A 21,540-nucleotide genomic window follows, 5' to 3' on the forward strand; every position below is an offset into this window, starting at 1 on the left:
GACAACTGAAACAGAGCAAACGGCAGAGTGACTTCTCAGAGGAGTCAATATCTGAGTCCCAGATGAGAAGGCCATAAGCTCAGTGGGGACTCAACAAATAGTGCGGAAAACATTGAATCTCATAAGTTGTGCACTACTGAAACAATATATTAATGCATTTTCAAGGAAATGTGACCAAATGACACCTATGCAACATGGACAAAACATGCATATACCATATCATTAGCAAGCAACATAATGGGAGTTAGTAAATTTTTATGTGTGTTAATTATATGCTGCTTTCATTGCTATCTTCATTGCCATTCATCTGGAAGCACTTTGTCCAGAGTCTCATATATATATATATATATATATATATATATATATATATATGTGTGTGTGTGTGTGTGTGTGTGTGTGTGTGTGTGTGTGTGTGTGTGTGTGTGTGTGTGTGTGTGTATAGGCCTCCTCCTGGAGTTTTCAAAGAAGAAAAACTGACATTGCCCCTCCCTTTGTCCCGCTCCCAAAACTTAGATCCTGGAAGAGAAACAAAACTTGACGGAGTCTGCAATTCCCCAGAGATAAAATTCACTGAACAGTCCCCAGCAACACAAAAGGAATCCTGCCCTGCTGCACTGCTCAACTGGGCTCACTTGGTCTATTTATGAGAAGAGTGCATTCATCCTGATTGTAATAAGTGAGCTTGGAGGGCTAGACAGGCTCTTTAATCTCAGGAATGATGCTGTGAACTCCAGTTCACCTGCTCGATTTATTTACACTGCTTCTGCCCACTAACAAATCCAACTCACCATCAGATTAATCAACATTTATCAACCAGCGGCGGGAGCATCATTTTGTAATTTAAGTAAAATAGAGAGGGAGTGAAATGGAACAGAGAGTGTAAAACTCCCATCATTCTGTGGCTATTTTATCTCTCAGTATTTTATTCCCATAATAAATGATGTACTTCTGACTTGAACAATATAGCAACCCTGTGCTCTGTTTGTTTAATGTTTTCACACCAGGGACTATCTAACTCAGTATAATATGCACATAGGATGAAGGAGAAAATGGTCAAATTCAGATCTGGAAGGCTTAAGATCATTCGAGTAAAGAAAACTTAGATTATTCACAATGTTGTCTAGTGTTTGGTGGTTTTAATTCAAGTAAGTTATCAACAAGTAACAAAAATAATTTTCTATGTGACATGTTATTAACCATCAACACAAACATTTATTCATTCATATTTTAGCAATTATTGAAGAGCAAGTCTGTAACAGATGCTATTCAGTACTGAAACAATTGCCATGAATAGAAGAACAACCCCCCTCCATCAAAAAAAGATGGATTACAGAACACAGAATATAAATACATGAGAAAATGGCATGTAGTTGTCTTATGATGAAAAGCATAGTGGGATAAGAGGACCAAACAGGAGTGCTGTTTTGTATTCGGCAACCAATACCACTGGTCTTCAATGATATTGGAGTAGAAATCTGAATGAGTGGTAGGAGCCGGACATCCATGTTTCTGAATGAACTGCATTCTGAGCAGAAGGAATGGAACAACAAAGAACACGGCTGGGAAGCCAACACTGCTGGAAAGACATGAATGGGGAGGAGAGGTGGGAAAGATTGTCTGCAATGCAGCATTGTATGTAGCAGTTGGAATTTGAAGGTGAGTAGAATTGAACAGAAAGTTGTTAAATCAAGTTCTGACTTAAACCCTAGACGTAGTACTCAGGAATGAAGCATCCACAACTATCTATTTTTCAAAGGAAACATTGCCATCACTCATTAACCATTTGAGTGATTCTGATAACAGCAATGGCAACACTTCCTATATAAATGCTCAATGAATTAACACAAGGCAAAATTAACAACGAGATAAAAAAAATTGGGCAGTTCACAATGTGCAGAGTGCACTCTGTGATTCTTCACCTACTGCTTTTCCTGACTCTCTTCATTTCAAATCTTGCTTAGTTTGAAGGAGAAGATGTTCCTTTTTACCCCTGAAGAAAATGGGAATGAGTCAACCACAAGATCCAGCAATTGCACTCTTAGACATATACCCAAAAGAAGCACATTCATACAACAAGGACATCTGTTCAACGATGTTCATAGCAGCACTATTTGTAATAGCCAGAAACTGGAAGCAGCTTAGATGCCCCTCAACAGAAGAATGGATAGAGAAAATGTGGTACATTTACACAATGGAGTACTACTCAGCAGAAAAAAAAAAACAATGGAATCTTGAAATTTGCAGGAAATTGGATGGAACTAGAAGAAACCATTCTGAGCGAGGTAACCCAATCGCAAAAAGACAAACATAGTATGTACTCACTCATATGCGGATTTTAGACATCAAGTAAAGGATTGCCAACCTACAATCTACACTCCCAAAGAAGCTATTAAACAGGGAGGACCCTAAGAGAGACATACATGGTCCCCTGGAGAAGGGGAAAGGGTCAAGATCTGCTGAGCAAATTGGGAGCTCGGGAAGAGGGGGGACGGAGTTAGGAGAATGAGAAGAGGAGAAGAGGAGGGATGCAGAAGACATGAGTGAGCAGAAAGGTTGAGTCAGGGGAAGAATAGATGATAACAAGAATGGAGATATCATAATATAGGGAGACATTTTTGGTTTACAGACAAATCAGGCACTAGGGAAATGTCTGGAGATCTACAAAGATGATACCAGCTAACAATCTAAGCAACAGAGGTGAGGCTACCTTAAATGCCCTCCCCTGATAATGAGATTGATGACTAACTTATATGCCATCCTGTAGTTTTCATCCAGCAGCTGGTGGAAGTAGATGCAGACACCCACAACTAATCACCGAACTGAACTGGAACCCATATTCAGAGAATGGCGAGTGAAGAACACAGGGGTCCAGAGCAGGCTGGTGAAACCCACAGAAACAGCTGACCTGAACATCGGGTCCCCAGACTGATAGCTGGAATACCAACATGGGACTGATCCAGACCCCAGGAACATAGGTTTCTGTGAAGAAATAACAGAAATCTACGGGACCTCCTGTAGAAGTTCAGTACTTATCCCTAGCATAGGTGTGCTCTTTGGGAGCCCATTCCATATAGAGTAATAAATACTCCCTGAGCCAAGACACACAGGGGTGGGCCTAGGCCCTATCCCAAAGGATGCAATAGACTCTGATGACACCTTATGGAAGGCCTCACCATCCAGGGGGAGCAGAAAGGATATGTGATAGATAGGATTTTATTTGGAGGGTTGGTGGTAGGGGAGACTGGTGGAAGAAGGGAACTGGGACTGTCATGTAAATCAATACTGTTTCTAATTCAAATAAAAAAAGTTGAAAAAAAAGATGTTCCTTTTTTAGTTTTTAGGGTTTTAATAGATAATAGATACATTTTTACATGTATCAGTATCTTTTCTTTTATAATTCTGTCCAAGAATCAGTCATAAGTTAGACCAGCTTTACACTCTCACTTGCAGTCTTGACAAACATAGGAAATAGTTCCAATCTGACAATACAGGCACCTGTGCAGCTATGAATCATCATATGTTTTTGTATGGCTTCATATACTGTGGACACTGTTGTGTTGGCTGTGTGCCTAAGTGTGTGTCCACATTAAAGTAGTTGGGATCAAAAGAAGCTGGTGTGTTAAAATTTAGGAGAATATAGAAACATCTTTTCTCAAATTGCATGTAGCACTGTGCAGGTAACCCTGATTTTAATTTGCATTTGTCTGCTGACCAATGAGTTACAGTACCATGACATTTATTTACCCCTCACCTCTCTTTGGCATACAACCCAACTTTGTCATCCATTTGTTTCCTGGGTTGTCCATCTTATTTTATAGACAAGAACAGTTTATATACATTCTGCTCTTGTGAAATGTTCAGTCTTTAAAGCTGTCACTCAAAGATGAAGAAGTCTGTTTTTTGGGGGGGAGTTGTTTGTTTGTTTGTTTGTTTGTTTGCTCACAGCTTTAGTCTTCCCTTTGAATTCTTTGTCTTGGCAGTTCTCCCAGGTTATTCTCATTGGGGCTCATTACTCAGAGTTTTGTTGGGTGGACATGTCTTGATGTTCCATTATTACTTTTGTTTCTGTTCCTGGTCTTCTGCATCTGAAATACTTTGTTATTTTAGTCTTTATGTTCAAGCCTTTTTCTCCCACTGTAGGCATGTGTTCAGTGTTCAGGAGAGGATGTTTTATTATTTTTAATTTTTATTTTTTGGTTTTTCAAGACAGGGTTTCTCTGTGTAGCTTTGGAGCCTATCCTGGCACTCAATCTGTAGAACAGGATGGCCTGGAACTCACAGAGATCCACCTGCCTCTGCCTCCTGAGTGCTGGAATTAAAGGGGTGTGCCACCAATGCCCATCTGCTAGTGAAATTTTAAGAAAGCTTAAATGTCTCTCACCCCACCTGATGGGCTAGAAGTTCTAGCTTTCTTTGAGAGTCTGATATCTAACAGACAGGATCTAAGTTGAGCATGCCCCACGCTGATCCTCTCCTCTGCTGCCTTCCAGTGTGGCTCTCCAACCCCAGCTGCCCTACTTTGAGTAAGCTCTGACAACTTGGTTGGAGCAGGTGGTCTTGGAAGTTGGGTGTCTAGATCTATGGAGTCAGAAAGGGTTCCACCTGGATTGCTCTAGGAAGTGAGGAGCTAGTTGCTTACAGGCTAGTAAGAGGCAGTCCTGGTCCCACACTCAGGCATGGTTAATCACAGTGGAGTCAGGCAGTGTAATGGCACTGAGAGGTGAAATCCTGGGGGAATCAGGAGGCTTAGGGGGTGAAGCAGAGCATTGCTCTCTCAGCATCTCAGAATAAGCAGATGACAGAAATGCACTACCCCAGGGTGGGAAGGAACAGTGCCTTTCTGAAGGATGGTCAAGCGTGGCCCCCAAAGAGTGAGGGAGTCTGTTGGGTAGGGAAGAGTAGGGCCCACCTGATGGGTGAGGGAGAGCAACTTCAGAGGAGCCAGACATACCTGGAACAAATCCTACCTGGCCCAGAGAAGGCAAGTCCTAGAGGGCTCAGCCTTCAAGTCAAGACAGTCAGGAACAGAGCAGAAGTAGCTGGCCTATGAGAAATCCCACGTTTGCTTTTAATTATTTGCCTTTCACACCAACTCCCCTTTTGCATTAAAAAATTCAACTTTTTCTCATTTTTTTAATTTAAATTAGAGACAAGATTGTTTTACATGTCAATCCCAGTTCTCTCTCCCTCCCCCCTTTCCTGCCCCCAACTAACACCCTACCTATCCCATAACATTTCTGCTCCCCAGGGAGAGTGTGTCTTTCCATGGGGGCCTTTCAGAGTCTATCATATCTTTTGGGATAGGGCCTAGGCCCTCCCCTTTGTGTCTAGGATGAGGGAGTACCCCTCTATGTGGAATGGGCTCCCAAAGTTCCATACTAGGGATAAATACTGATCTATTACAAGAGGCCCCATAGGTTCCAAGGCCTCTTCACTGACACCCACATTCATGGGGTCTGGATCAGTTCCATGCTGGTTTCCCAGTGATCAGTCTGGTGACCAAGAGCTTCCCCTTGTTCAGGTCAGCTGTTTCTGTGGGTTTCATCAGCTTAATCTTGACCCCTTTGCTCATCACTGCTCCTTCTCTGCAACTGGATTCCAGTTCAGTTCAGAGTTCAGCTGTGATTAACTGCTTCTACTTCCATCAGCTGCTGGATGAAGGCTATAGGATGGCATATAAGTTAGTCATCAATCTCATTATCATGGGAGGGCATTTAAGGTAGCCTCTTGTCTGTTGCTTAGATGCTTAGTTGGTGTCATCCTTGTAGATATCTGAACATTTCCCTAGTGACTGATTTCTCTTTAAACCTATACTGGCTCCCTCGCTGATGGAATCTCTTATCTTGCTCTTCTCTATTCTTTCCCCTACACAAACTTCCTGCTCCCTTATGTCCTCCTCATCCCTCCTCTTCTCCTTTTCTCATTATCCTAGCTCACTCTCCCCTCTCCCATGCTCCCAATTTCCTCACAAGATCTTGTCCCTTTCCCCTTCTCCAGGGGACCATGTATGTTTCTCTTAGAGTCCTCCTTGTTTCCTAGCTTCTCTGGCGGTGGTGTGGATTGTAGACTGGTAATCCTTTGCTGTATGTCTAAATCCATATATTAGTGAGTGCATATCATGTTTGTCTTTTTGTGACTGGGTTGCCTCTCTTAGAATGGTTTCTTCTAGTCCATCCATTTGCCTGTGAATTTCAATATTCCATTGTTTTTTTTTTTTTTTGCTGAGTAGTACTCCATTGTGTAAATGTACCACATTTTCTCTATCCTTTCTTCAGTTGAGGGCCATCTAGGATGCTTCCAGGTTCTGGCTATTACAAATAATGCTGCTATGAACATAGTTGAACAGATGTCCTTGTTGTATGAATGTGCTTCTTTTGGGTATATGCCTAAGAGTGCAATTGCTGGATCTTGTGGTAGGCTCATTCCCATTTTCCTGAGTAATCCCCATACTGATTTCCAAAGTGGCTGTATGAGTTGGCACTCCCATCAGCAGTGTAGGAGTGTTTCCTTTTCTCCACATCCTCTCCACTCCAGGAACGAATTTTAATATATTGTTTGTTTTTTATTTTTACTTTTTTATTTTTCTGAATATTTCTTCTTTGACTTGTGTACTATTTAGAATTTTGTTGCTTACTTGGCAAAAATTCCGGGACTTCTCCTGTCTTTTTTTATTTCATATTTAATGTAATTGTTTTCTGAAGTCAAACATTGTATGGATTATGTTCTTTTCAGCCCATTATTGCCCCAGCTGTTATCTATGGCCCATCTTCTATGTGAACTTGAGATTGTGTTAGTATAGCATATCATTTTCTACCCAATTATCATCAACATTTGAATATATCTTTTTACTAGAACTAGACAACTTGAAGTTAACATATATTTAGAATTACTATATTTATTCTGAAAACCTATGTCTTTTACATGCAAATTTATGACATTAGCATTTAAGTAATTACTAATATAGTTGAATAGCTACCACCTTTGTTATAATTTTCTGTTTGCTGCCCTTTATTGTCTCTTGTTTTTTTTTTCCCAGTCTTCCTGCGTCATTTGTGGAATTAACTGAACATTTTATATAATTGTATTTCATCTTCTTTTAGCATATCAGTGATAGATTTTTCTTCCCTAAAATTTATACGTTGTAGTTATTAGCAGTATATATTTACAGTTAATACAACTCCACTGTCAAACAATTCTGTAAGACTTCATGCCATCAAAATAGTCCTAGTCTTTCTCCCACCAATTGTACCATTGCTGCTATTCATTTTACTTTTACCATCCCAGTACATATTCAAAGACATATGATTTTTAATAAAGTCACCTATTAGAGAAACTAAGAATATTAAATGTTCTGGTATTGTTCTCACTCATGCTTTCCCTGAAAACCTGAGCTCTGACCTTTATAATGCTACTTTTCACTCATGTCTGTCTCTTAACATTTTTTGCAAATAAGATCAATTAGTACACAATTCCTTCCAATTTTACTTGAGGAAATTTTCATTCATTCTTCATATTTCAAGAGTGTATTCCTATACGACAGACTATTAAGTCTTTTAGCCATCAACATTTTAAATACTTCACTACACTCTTTTTCCCCCCTTGGATGCTTTCCTAGGAGAAGTTTGATGCACTTCTAACCTTTCTTTCTCAATAACTTGATATCTCTCCCCTTGACTTCTTTCAAGGCTTGTTTTTGATGCTTAATGCTCAAATATGATAAGTGTAAGGGGTAAGTTTTGTGTTATCTTATTTGATAGTCTGAAAGATTCTTGTGACTTTTTGGTGTCTGTTAGTCAGTTTAGGCTGTCACAATAATGTATCATATACTGGATATCTGAAAGTGTAGAGCATATGAGTTTGATAGGCCTGGAAGTTATCACTGTGACCTTAGGGTTTTAGAAAGTTTGAGTTGTTAGAGGGGGCCTTTTAATGACTTATTTACTGCTACTTTTTTATGGTATCTTCACATGGCAGAAAGCAGAGAGATGTGGTAAACTCTCTTGTGTCTCTCCTTAGAAGGCCATAGTCCTATTAATTTGAGCTTCACCGTCGTGAATAGAATTAGGTAAGGCTTCAGTATGTGAATGGAGGCCCAATCATTCAACATACAGTCATTATCCTTTCAAATGTACATTCTCTATTCTCCTTTGTTATTCCCACTATGTGTACTTAGTTTTGTCTTTTTGTAGTCATCCCCTTTAATTACATGTCTTTTGTTCAGTGTTCTTTTTACTTCGCTTTTCTGCTTCAGAGTTTTCTATTGATATATCCTTAACCTCAAGAGATTGTCTTTTCAGTCATGCCTATCCTATTAATAACTCCACTAGAGACATTATTTTTGTTATAGTCCTTAGCAAATCTTTCCGATTCTTAGAATTTCCTTGCATATACATTGACCATTTCCTCTCTTATGTTGTTTGTTTTACCTGGTAGAATTCTTAATATCTTTCTCACAGGATGCTAAACTCTAGGCATTATAATCACTATATCCATATATTATCTGATTGTTGTCACAATGATTTATTTGACATTTTTTTTTCAAGACAGGGTTTCTCTGTGTAGCTTTGGAACCTATCCTGGCACTCACTCTGGAGACCAGGCTGGCCTCAAACTCACAGAGATCCACCTGCCTCTGCCTCCTGAGTGATGGGATTAAAGGTTATCTGACAAATTTTAATTTGGTTTTATTTACAGCCTTTTACTGTGATTTCAAATTTGTTTGTGATAGTTGAGAGGGCATGTTCTATATTCCTGTGATTAAATTTCAAATTTCTAATGAAAATGTCTTAAAACTCTTAGCTTTATGTGTGTTTCTTGGGTATCTTTCCCATCCTTGAGGTGAAACTGTGTAGAATCAGCATTCCCATCTTCTGAAGTTGACTGGATTCAGGGAAAAAACAAGACAAAACACTAATTTTACTCTGGAAACATAGTTTCTGTTGAGGGAATCCTTTTTAAAAATAGTAAGATGCTTTGCCGTTTCTAAAAATGGATTCTTCTACACTCCTCTTTGCAGAAACAGGAGAGAACGACCTTCAGTTTTCAGGGAGGACATGTTGGAGCTCCCAGAAGTTAAAAGTGACCCTTATCTGTCTGTGGTCCTGGAGTTTTGACCCTTTGACATGTCTATCCTAGCCAGTGGTAATCCATCAGTTACTGCCAGAATTTCCCCTGTCTCTGATTCCCATGGAGGTCCCTGCTAGTGAGTTTCCACTTTGGTAAGTTGTTACTGTCTTTATTCAAACTTGCCTATCTCTATAAATTTTGGGAGCAGCAGTTTGCCTCAGATTTTGAATATCTTTATTTCACTCAAAATGAGTTGGGCCACTGAATAATCATGATATACACTGTTTTATAAGTATCGTAAATTTCACACTTAAAATCATTAACCTCTGAAAGTTTGGTAAAAAATACATTATTGATCTTTCCTTTTTGCAATAATTAGTGTCTATGATTTGTCTCTCTTTTTCAAATGAAGTAGATTATTTTTCTGATAATTTTAATATATTTGTGTATAACTTGAATAATAATTTAGCATCTATAAAATGTATGGAATAATTTCCACATGTTTGTCATTAGCAAAAACATAAATTCTTGAGTACAATTATATGTCCTTTAAAATAAGTCCATATTTCCCTACTTTAATGTAAAATTTAAAAAATAGTTTATGCCATTTCATCATTCAGTCTTGCTTCTAGGATAAAATCTTTGCCTCCTGGACAAGAATGGCCTTCCTTAATTATATTCTTGTGCATGGCCTTAAAAAACCATCAGTTGCTTACTTAAAAGAGATTTGTGCTACTAATCAGGGGAGCATCACTTCTTAGAAACATCAAACTAAAGTCTAAAGTGAGTGAGAGAGAGATGTGATTGTTTCCACATACTTTGCTAGTGAGCCACTGAACAGAAAGGAATGACACAAGCTCTGGACCTCATGTCAATCCAATGGATGAAGATAAGCCAGTGGCCATTAGCAATGACAGCTCCCACATGCATAAAACAAAAATAAATGCATACATAATTCTAAATAATTAAATAAAATAACCTTACTGATGATGCTTTTGAGAAATGACTTGTTGGATGTCACATAATTATTTGGAAATAGAAAAATCAGACATAGCTGTTGATTATGTATGTGCTATAACATCCAATAAATGTACTGGGACCAAGTATATAGCTAAAGGCAATCCTGAAAAGAGAAAAATAGGAAAGACTAATATATTGTGTACAATCATGGCATCACCAAGATCCTGATGTACTGTACAGTATTAAACATCCCTGTACTTCGCTTTTATAGTGGCTGCTATCTGTGGAATAGATAGTGGAAGAAATTACACATTATATTTAATTGTCATATTGAGAAGCACCAGAAAGCAGCCTTCTCTGGAATTTTAACAGTGATCTGGTTGGCTTGCCAGCTAATATAATATCAGTCTTCTAACTACTTTTTTATGGCTGTAATGATGACCTCAACTGATAGACTCTTACAACCTTTCTCAATTTAATCCAATTTTCTAGACATTTTAAATTGAATCTCTTTACACAAATTAATCTTAAACCAGTGATTTCCCACACCAACAACCCCTTCCTCTTTCCCCCAGGAAAGATTATGATTGATGAATTGAATTATAGCTAGCTAAAATTGCATAAAATGTTCAAAGCATACAGATTAGCATGCCATTTTGTAGTGTAATTTATTTTTCAAATTTGTTGGTCTGGACTCAAAAAAATAAAATGAATGTTGAGGTTATGCTTTTGATTGATGAAAGACAACTCTGTTGTTAATCATATGGCCTTTTAGGCCAGAATCACAGGTCTCATCTTGTTTTGATTATCACAAACTGTTCAAAGTAGACAAGTTGTCCAACCTAAATTAATGTAGCTTCCTCCCGACGAAAAAGAAAGGCTTAATGTCTATTTGATAAAATATATGTTATGGTTAGATGAGCATATGTACATAGAGCACATAGGATGAGTTCTAGATAACATACACTTGATAACTAGCTACAATTTCTGCTCTCCACTATTTGCCCCATTAGAATCCCATTCCTTCTATCCCAAGATTCTTCACTTCAGTGAAATGTTCAAAGCCAGTGGTTCTCAACCTTCCTAATGCTGAGTCCCTTATATATAGTTCCTCATGTTATGCTGACCCCAACCATAAAATTATTTTTCATTGATACCTCATAACTGTAATTTTTCTACTGCTATGAATCATAATATAAATATCTGTTATGGAGGATATTTGGTATGTGACCCTTGTGAAAAAGCCATTTGACCCAAAAAGAGGTCACAACCCACAGGTTGAGAACCAATACTCTTAAGGTAATATTGGTTTAATTAGTCAGCCTAGAAAACATTCCCGCTAAAATAGAAATTTTATAGGATCTGGACTTGCAGAGGTGAGAATTATGGTGATTTTTGTCTTTTACTCTAGGCAATGTGGACACCTGGACGCATCATCCAGGAAATTCTGCATAGTCTTGGGGCTTCCAGATGTTCCTTTCTATAAAATAAAATAGAGAGAACAGATATGTGGTTAGTGCCAATTACCATGGTGACAACAATGTAATGTGAATACTTTAGGGATGTCTCACTGTTGTCCTGCACCTGGAGATCATAGCTAAGCTTACCCAACCCCAGATGAGGGGCACTTCAAATTTAACAAGAGCTGTGGTGCAGCTCGTCAGACTGTGATCTGCCTCATGACAGGGTTCAGTAAGTCCACAACTCTCTATAGCTAATGAAAAAAAAAAAAAAAACACGGTTAACACAGTCACCATATTTGGATACTGCTTCTTATTCACAAACTAATTATCTCAGGCTGGTCAGAATTGTTTCCTATAAAGTATATGGCTTTAAGAGTTCCAAAAGAGATCGTCATTCACAATCATAAAACTAAAGCTTGGGAGGAAATGTATGAATACACAAAGGAGCCTTAAGCTGGCAAAGACTTATTTTTATTTTCTAAAATCACTTGTATTTCTGTCACCATGGAACAGGAGGGGAAATGGGTCAGAGGTGAGGTACTACAGCCCATCATCACTATTGTTAGGAAGTCAATAGCCACCACTTTTCCATTGAGCCCAATACCCTCACACTACAAAGCATACACTTTGCCCTCTTTTAGACTCACATGTTTCCTTTATGCACTCCTCTCTACCCCGCACGGTGAATACCTCCAACATGCAGCAAGAATGTGCTATTAGTGCCTCTCACTTTTCTCTACTAAAAATAGCAGAGACATAAACTCCCTAATTCTCCCATCTGAAACTAATGGAATTCCAGCTTCAAAGACTGTAACTTTATCTGTTCCGCAACCCAGGTTAGTAAAATGCCCCTTCCTCTGCCAACCTTGAGTGTCATTATTTGGGAAATATTACTTCTCAACATTCTCTTTCTTTGTTTGCCTTTTCCATTATTTGCAGTTCAGTGGCTATTAAGACCTGGTGCTAGAGAAAACAACAATAACAACAAAAGAGCCATTTAATAACTAAACTTAAAAACCTAAGCAGTCAGCAGATAACAATGCCTTGTCAACATTTCTAAATGAAGCAGAAAGAAGGCGAGCCAAAAGGACAAAGAAAGGGCAAACAAGAGAGACAGGATGCTTTATGATGGATGAGTCTGCATAAGTGGTTTGGATAATGGCTAAGAGGTACAGTCTGCAACACATTAGGGGGAGGAGGAAAGGGAGTACAAGGAGAAGGAGGAAAAGGAAGAGGAGGAAAAGGATCAGGAAGAGGAGGGCTTCCTAAGAAGCTCCCAGGACAGTGATCTATAACTAGGTCTTGGAAAAATGCCACAGTTGATGGTATTTCTCTGAGATGTTCTCTACAATTGCTCTGAATCTCAAGACTGTCTCCTCTCCTTCACATTGACACCACCACCTCCCTCTTGTATACTGGTCCACAAGGCCATTCCCTCAGATAGAAGAAACCAATCCCACAGCTGAAGAGAGTTCAAAATGTTTGGAATCCTAAAGGCCTTCATACTGCAAAATAAAACACAGTAGACATGACATGTAGTGTGTCTTATCTTAGGGTTTCTATTGCTGTGAGGAAATACCATGACCAACGAGCAAGCTGGGGAGCAAAGGGTTTATTAGGCTTATACTTCAACACTGCTCATTGTCACTGAAGGAAATCAGGACAGGAATTCAAACAGGGCAGGACCCTAGAGTCAGAAGCTAACACAAAAGCCATGGAGGGGTGCTGATAACTGTCTTTCTTCCCCTGGCTTTCTCAACCTGATTTCTTACAGAATCAAGGACCATAAGCCCAGGATGGCACCACCAACCATGGGCTAGGCCCTCCCATTGAACTCTAATTGAGAAAATGCCTTACAGCTGCATCTCATGAAGGGATTTCCTCAAATGAAGCAGCTTCCTATCTTATGACTCCAGATCTTGTCAAGTTGACACACAAAGCCAGCTAGTACAAAGTGTTTCCAGTCGAAATAGATGTCTCTGAATTAGAGAACATATTCTTTCTTTACTTTATTTTTACCTCTTTTTTAATTTAAATGAGAAACAAGCCTGTTTTACATGTCAATCCCAGTTCCTTCTGCCTCCCCTCCTCCCGGCCCCCTTCCAACCTCCTATCCCAATCCCTTTCTGCTCCCCAGGGAAGGTGAGACCTTCCATGGGGGATCTTCAAAATCTGTCATATCATTTGGAACAGGGCCTAGCCCCCCTTCTTGTGTTAAGGCTGAGAGAGAATCCCTCTATGTGGAATGGGCTCCCAAAGTCCACTCATATACTAGGGCTAGATACTGATCCACTAACAGAGGCCCCATAGGAGGCCCAGGCCTCCTAACTGACACCCACATTCAGTGGATCTGGATTAGTCTTATGATAGTTTCCTGGCTATCAGTCTGGGGTCCATGATCTCCCCTTTATTCAGGTCCGCTGTTTCTGTGGGTTTCTACAACCTGGTCTTGACCCATTTGCTCATCACTACTCCCTCTCTGCAACTGGATTCCAGTTCAGCTCAGTGTTTAGCTGTGGCTGTCTGCTTCTGCTTCCATCAGCTACTGGATGAAGGCTCTAGGATGACATATAAGGTAGTCATCAATCTGGTTATTGGGGAAGGACATTTAAGGTAGCCTCTCCACTATTGCTTAGGTTCCTACTTGAGGTCACCATTGTAGATCTCTGGACATTGCCCTAGTGCAAGATTTCTCTTTAAACCTATATTGGCTCCCTCTATTATGGTATCTCTTTTCTTGTTCTCCTTTATTCTTCCCCTGACTCAATCTTTCTGCTCCCTCATGCCATCCTCTTCTCTCCCTTTTCTCCCCTTCTCTTTCTCCTAGCTTCCTCTCCACTCCCCCATGCTCCCTATTAGCTCAGGAGATCTTGTCCCTTTCCTCTTCTCTGGGGGACCATGTATGTCTCTCTTAGGGTTCTCGTTGTTCCCTAATTTCTCTGGTGGTATGGATTGTAGGCTGGTAATCCTTTGCTCTAAAATCTATATATGAGTGAATACATACCATGTTTGTCTTTCTGTGATTGGGTAACCTCACTTACGATGGTTTCTTCTAGTTCCATATATTTGCCTGCAAATTTCAAGATTCCATTGTTTTTTTTTCCCACTGAGTAGCATTCCCTTATGTAAATGTACCACATTTTCTTTAACCATTCTTTGGTTGAGGGGCATCTAGGTTGCTTCCAGCTTCTGGCTATTACAAATAATGCTGTTATGAACACAGTTGAACAGATGTCCTTGTATAATATGCATCTTTTGGGTATATGTCTAAGAGTGGAATTGTTGGATCTTGTGATAAACTGATTCCCATTTTCCTGATGAACTGACATACTGATTTCCAAAGTGGCTGTACGTGTTTGCACTCCCACCAGCAATGGAGGAGTGTTCCCCTTTCTCCATATCCTCCCCAGCACAGACTGTCATTTGGTGTTTTTTATTTTAGCCATTCTGGCAGGTATAAGATGGTATCTCTGAGCTGTTTTGATTTGCCTTTCCCTGATGGCTAAGGATGTTGAGCATTTTTTAAAAGTGTTTTTCGGCCATTTTAGATTCCTCTATTGAGAATTGTCTATTTAGTTCTGTACCCCACTTTTTTATTGGATTATTTGGCGTTTTGGTAACTAGATTCTTGAGTTCTTTGTATATTTTGGAAATCAGCCCTCTGTCAGGTGTGAGGTTGGTGAATATCTCTTCCCATTCTGTGGGCTGCTGTTTTGTCTTGTTGACTGTGTCCTTTGCCTCACAGAAGTTTCTCAGTTACAGAAGGTTCCATTTATTAATTGTCTATCTCAGTGTCTGTACTACTGGCATTATGTTCAGGAAGCAGTCTCCTGTATGAGTTCGTTTGAGGGTATCTTCCACTTTTAGAGAACATGTTCTTAATAAGGTTTTTATGCAGTTTTAGATATTCATTAGGAAGTGTTGTGGCCCACTCCCCATACCGCAACGATTTCAGCTCCAGAATTAGTATCCACACTCCAATGTCCCCTGGAAATAATAAAACCAAAGAGAACTTTCTTCTGGCTTGTTTCCAGCGTTAGACCAATCAGAGCGGGCAGACAGGCAGAGCATCCATAAGCCACATTAAACAACTGCATTTTCCTCTGGGTCTGTTATCCATGGTTGCACCCAAGGCAAGTTATTAAAGACACCAATTTCTCTTCCATCTCAAAGCACTGCCCAACTTTATCTTTCACCATGGTTTTGGTTCACCACCACTAATCTGAAATCAAGTCAATACTGAAACAGAAAGTGGGGGGATAATTACACCACACAGTTTTTGTTAACCTGTTGACATTGTGTGCAAGACTCAAGTCAGTCTCTCTGATTTCTTTATAGATCTGTGACTGAAAGTCTTGTCTAGTTGTTTTGCTCCACTTAAAATGGATTCCTGCAAAGTAATAGCTATTGTAAAAGTTTCCTAAAGACTGTGCTAATTCAAAAGCAGTACCCAGGAGTACCAGGCTCAGAACTTACTGTCAGCAGGCCTCATTGTCTACATCTCACTCATATCTTATCTTCTCCTCTTCTCTGTAGTCCCCTTGAGGGGTGTCTTCAGTTAGTGCTGCCTTCCTGGAATCTTCACATCTAACAGATGCTGAGCTTTTTTCAATAATCTATTCACCCTTTCCAGGTAAAATTCTGTTCACATAAAATGCATTGTTTCTTAAGATTTTGAATCCCCATGGTGTTTGCAATTGCCAAAACTTAGCGAATGTTCACTTAAGACTTGTTAAGTTTATCAATTAGAAAGCAAAGGCAAAGAAGAGCTTCAACCAACTAGTTTCTATCTTTCCAAACTTGCTTTTTCATGAGAAATTTTTAATCTGATTCATTTCTACTCATGGCTAAAACACTAGCATCATCTTTGACTTAACCCTTCAAAGCAATAAAACAAATAATCCTGCTTTCCCTAACTCCAAAATATGGCTGATATTAAATGCATTATTAATATTCTAGGCAATCCCATCATGTTCTATTCTCTGCACCACCGAAAATTCTTATAAATGTTGTCTTTGCTTACATCTTTGTCACTGATGCACTTCTTCACCCACTCCAGAATCATGAATGTGCCCTAAGTACTGAGAATCATGTAAGGTACAGATCAAATGAACCATTTCTTTTTTTTCTTCAATAGATGCTAATCTCAATTAAATGTAGTAAAAATGAGAACCTATTTCATCATCTACTTAAGTGAAGGGAGAGTTATCTAGGAACTAATAAAACACATCTCTAGGTATGGCTGTGAATTCATTAGCAGAAACAATTTTATTATGAGGATTCAGACCTATATCACTCAGGGTTCTCTAGAATAACAAAACTTATAGAACTTATGTGTGTGTGTGTGTGTGTGTGTGTGTGTGTGTGTGTGTGTGTGTGTGTTATGGTTTATTGCTGTAAAGAGACATCATGACCATGATAACTCTTTTTTCTTCTTCTTCTTTTTTATTTTATTAGTTGAAATTAGGAACAAGCTTGCTTCACATGTCAATCCCTTCTCCCTCTCCTTCTCTTCCCCCCCCAACATCCCACCTGCCCCTAGCCATCCCCTCTCCACTCCCCAGGCAGGGTAAGGCCCTCAAAAGAGGCTGCCCAAAGTCTACCACATCACATGATAACTCTTATAAAGGAAGGAAACATTTAATTGTGGCTGTCTTACAGTTTCAGTGTTTTAGTTCATTGTTGTCATGGATGAAAGCATGACAGTGCACAGGCAGACAGGGTGCTGGAGAATGAGTTCTACATCTTGATCTGCAGGCAGCAGATAGAGACTTGTGTGCCACACCAGGCATAGCTTGAGCATATAAGACTTCAAAGCCCCTCCTAAGAGTGATACACTTCCTCAAATGCTATGCCTAGTCCAACAAGGCCATATCTCCTAATAGTGCCACTCACTATGGGCCAAGTACACAAACATATGAGGTTACAGGGGCCATTCCTATTCAAACTACCACAATATATTATGAATTAATATATGAATACATGAATGACTATATACACACATTTATGCATAATGAATATCTATCTATATATATGATTTAGTAGAGAGGCTTATAGGCTGTGGTTCAGCTAGTCCAACAATGACTGTCTCCCAATGAAAAGTCCAGAAATTCAAGTTGCTGACTCTGCAAGGATGAATGTCTTAGCTGATCTTCATTGTACATCAGAATTCCAAAGAAGTAGGCTCTAATACGAGTAAAGGAATGGAATTATTAGTAAGATTGAGGGCAAGCATGTAAAAAACAAGAGCTCCTTTTTTGGCCTGGCCTTTATATAGGCATGCACACAGACATGGTGCTGGCAACATCTTGATCAGAAGGCACCAGAAAGTAGACTCAGATGCTGGGTGGTACCTTGAGCATAGGGGATCTCAAAGCCTGACACACGGTGACATACTTCCTACAAGGTCACACCTCCTAACAGTGTCTAACATCTCCCTGCCTGGTTTGGAAAGGAAGCCTATCACCCATTGCATTAAATGGACTGAACCTCTGAAACTGTAAAAAAAAAAAAAAAAGAAAGAAAGAGTTGCCATGGTCATGTGGGTTTTCACAGCAATAGAAACCCTAACTAAGACAACCACACTCCAGGACAGGTCTCAAAACCAGAATTAGTTGGCCAACAAAAAATGGACTCCATGGTTTTGTTGTTATTGTTCTTTTGTTTTTTTGTGAAAGTTTTTGTGCCTTTCCCCCTTTATTTTGGATTAACTTGTTTTGTTTTGGTCTTGTTTGGTTGTTGTTGCTTATCTGTTTGCTTGCTTTGATTATAGTGTTTTTGCTTTTTTGTTTTGTTTTGAGAGAGAGTGACAGAATGTGAAGAGAGTGATGGATGTGAAGGTGGGAGTATTTACGAGGATAAAGTGGGGGGAAAGAATGTAGTCAAAATATACTATATGAAATAAATAACAATGTCAGACATTTAGAGTTGGCAAAGAAATGAATGCTGAGCATTGAGTATGGGAAACAGATATAGTTTTTATTGGGAGCATTTATAGGCAAGTTTTCAGGTTAATGGTTTAGTCACCCAGAACATATCTTAATGTATCATGTAAAATTTGGGGAACTTGGCTTCCATGAATTCTATAAATTCTTGGTTTTGTCAAAGCCTCTGTTGATCATCACATAAGCCTAGCTTGTCTCCACACTTCCTCAACCTTTACATCTGTTTTCTGGTTTACCTGAAACACTGGTGTCTACATATAAAGAAAATTAACATCTTTCCAGTGGTGTCTTTCTCCCATGGTTATTGTGATGGTCATGCTTAAATTCAAATTCTATTGATTATATACTTGCACAAATTGCCTGATGTAGTGTGAGTTCTCATTTGAAGAACAAATTGATGATTAATATCTTCTGTTATTTCTGGCCTACTACCGAATCTTGGACATCTTCCAGTTTTTAACACATAACATTAACTCACTTTAAGGGATGAATTTTTTTTTTGCCAGGGACAATGTCAACTTTGTGAAATTAGATGTTCCAGTGGCCTTGAGGAGTCAATGGTTGCCAGTAGGCATCTGTTCCCCTACAGAAATAGCCAAAGGGCCATGCAAAATATTGGACTTCCTTCTGGCCTCAGAAGAAGTTTGTTCCAATGTCAACTCAAAACTTGGAAATCTAGGGAAAAGCTGTTCCACATTACTTCCAAAGAATTCAAGCCCAAAGTCCATGTGATGAGCTAATCACTGAAATAGCATGAAAATACAATACTAGACAAAATAAGATAAGCAAATACAAGCTTAAAACAACAGGAAAAAGCTGAGATAAAGAGAATAATGAAAAAGGCAAGAAAAAGAGGGATAACAAAATAAAAATGGGAAAACATTGAGCAGTAGAAAAATGCTTGTGTTTTTACTCCAAAAAGCTTATTTTGAATAAGTTAAAGTGAGACAAAATAAAAAGAAAAGAGATTGGAGAAAATATGACAAACAAAACAAGCCAAGAGCTGAGACGAGAACAAACTGATTGTAGTTAAGGTCGTACATCATGCAAACCCAGCTTCCAGAGATAGAAGGATCACAGATCTATTCCCAGACAACAACCCATGTAAGTAGTGGGGATTCCATAACGGTGACTCCTGTGAAGGCAGAGCAAGAAATAGGCCTGTCTTATCTAGAATTGGTTTGCCTTAGTTAGGCACTGATCTGTTTAAAATAGAAAAAGGTGTATTCCAAAAATCTTGGCTTAATTATAGTGTTATGATTGATATTTATGCTAGGAATGAAAGCATATGGAATGCTTTTAAACATACAATAAACATTGGAAATGCAAAATAATTAACCAGACAACAATAAAATATGAAATAGAGCTTAGAAAATGAAAAAAGAAATAGTAGTCTATGACACTGGGGGAAGCATTATAACCCTAGATTACATAACTTTATATATATTAAACATGAAATGAAGAAAACCCCAGTGCCAGGTACCCTGCCTTACAATTGCTAGTCAAGGGAGTTGACGAGACTATCAAAATAATATAGGATATTTTGTTGCCCTTGTTGCCTACAAGAACTTGAAGGTAAGACCATATTACTAAAAATAACATGCAGTTCAGACATAGGAATTGAATGAATTGGGCTAGGACTGACCTGAAAGTCTCCTTCTTGAAGACCAGCTCTCATAGTATCAGAATGTGCTATGCAAGGTTCCAAGTGGGAAAATCAACCCAAATTCCTACTCAGCTATGAAGTTTAAAAACAAACAATTTTAAGTATGGCAAGAGAGTCCCATGGATGCAATAGTGACACATATAACTTGGGGCAACCAACAACCACATAATTAGACTCAAGGTCCACCCAGTAGAAGAAAATTCATTCCTAGTTTTGTAAATCTAGCCAACTACTTGTGGCTGAATGGATCATGGACCTTTGAGGAAAACTTAACTACAGCCAGTTTCCTAAACTAGTATAACTTCTGGCTGCATTATTGTGGAGCTGGCCTGAAGCTAAAAAGGGGTTGAAGCATGCTTAAAACCCCAGATTTTCTCATCCTGAGAGCAGCAGGAGTTGTGGGGGAAGAGTAGAAACAATGTAAATTCAGTATCCATATACAAAATTCTCAAAAAAAAAAAAACAACTTAAACTAAAAGTTTAACCTTGGTTTTCATTCCCCAATCATTTCTGTGTGACAAATCCCCCCTCTTTCCCCCTCTTTCTGTGTGAGCTGTAGTATCTCACTGACCTGGAGATCACCAAGTAGGCTAGGATGAGTGACCAGTGAGCCCAGGTCTCTTCCTGTCTCCATCTCCTCAGCTCTGAAATGATAAAATGCTCTCTCTTTTTAAAGTCCTTTTCTATGTTTGAAACCATAATTATCTCATTTCTGCCCTTCCTTTTCTTCCTCCCAATACCTCCCATGAACATCCCTCTTTGCTTGTAAAATAATGGCCTATTTTTCTTTAGTTGAATATATATACATACACCATGACTCTTTTTCATTGGATAATTAATTGGGGGAACTTTTCTATGAGGAGACCATTTCTCTAGGTCTTAGCATTTCCCAGCTACTCATTCCTTTTTTTCACCTCCGCTTGACACTGGTATCCAACCTCTCCCCAGCCATTGTGCATCCTTCACCAGAGAATCTATCTGAGTAAATGGGTAGAACTAGAACATAACTTAATAAGAAAGGTAACTCAGACCCAGAAAGCCCTATTTCTTATGCAGATTCTGGGGATCAAGTGTGTTTTCTCATGCTTGCAGCATACATTTTACTGACTGAGTCAATCAGTCCACAGCCTGGTTAGTCCCTTTTCATTCGCAATTTTGTTTTCTGCATTTCAAGTCACCTCCAATAATATGTACTCTAAAGTTACTAAATGCAAAGCTCTAGAAATAAGCAACTGATATATATTTTTCTTGTTTTTCGAGACAAGGTTTCTCTGTGTAGCTTTGGAACCTATCCTGGCACTTGCTCTGGAGACCAGGCTGGCCTCGAACTCACAGAGATCCTCCTGCCTCTGCCTCCCGAGTGCTGGGATTAAAGGAGTGCATCAGCAATGCCCAGCAAGCAACTAATATTTTAAGTAACTTTAACTTAGTATATTTGTTG

The sequence above is a fragment of the Cricetulus griseus genome, chromosome 2, assembly GCF_003668045.3.
Source record: "Cricetulus griseus strain 17A/GY chromosome 2, alternate assembly CriGri-PICRH-1.0, whole genome shotgun sequence".
NCBI lineage: Eukaryota > Metazoa > Chordata > Mammalia > Rodentia > Cricetidae > Cricetulus > Cricetulus griseus.